At 38.5% G+C, this 452-nt stretch overlaps 1 protein-coding gene across 1 annotated transcript in view; it reads right to left on the bottom strand.

Moving 5' to 3' along the window:
• LOC119592339 overlaps window positions 1-452 on the bottom strand; it is a 39,276-nt gene that overhangs the window by 2,288 nt on the left and 36,536 nt on the right.

Genomic DNA, 452 nt, shown 5'->3' with positions numbered 1-452 from the left:
TCAAGATCTTAAGTTTTCGGTCGTTCGGCCGACCATAAGGCTTTTTTTAAAGTGAAATATAAAACTTTGGTAAGATATGAAAATAAACAAACTGGGGGACATTACACACAACGCGAACACGATCACGCTTTGTACCTAGTTGTGAGTGAAAGAATAATAATAAAAAAAACAGGTAAACACCATAAAAAGAGAATGCAATCAATAGTGATATTTTAGAGGGCTTTGCCATCACCCCAAAAGAGGGGTGGGATGTGAGAGCCAGACACTCGCTCAATAACCACATTCATAAATTTTACCTCGCCCGCAACAGACCCCGGATATATTGCGGAGGAATAAAGGCTTTACTGATGTCGAGAGCAAGGCTCATGATCATAGCAGGAAATCGGATGAATCTGAATAATTTATAATCTAACGTCAACCGTTACTATCATCCAGTTAGAGTTTTTGAATTT

Source organism: Penaeus monodon, chromosome 30 (genome assembly GCF_015228065.2).
Source record: "Penaeus monodon isolate SGIC_2016 chromosome 30, NSTDA_Pmon_1, whole genome shotgun sequence".
NCBI lineage: Eukaryota > Metazoa > Arthropoda > Malacostraca > Decapoda > Penaeidae > Penaeus > Penaeus monodon.
Note: the sequence above shows the minus strand (reverse complement) of the source record. Positions and strands in the feature narration are given on the sequence as shown.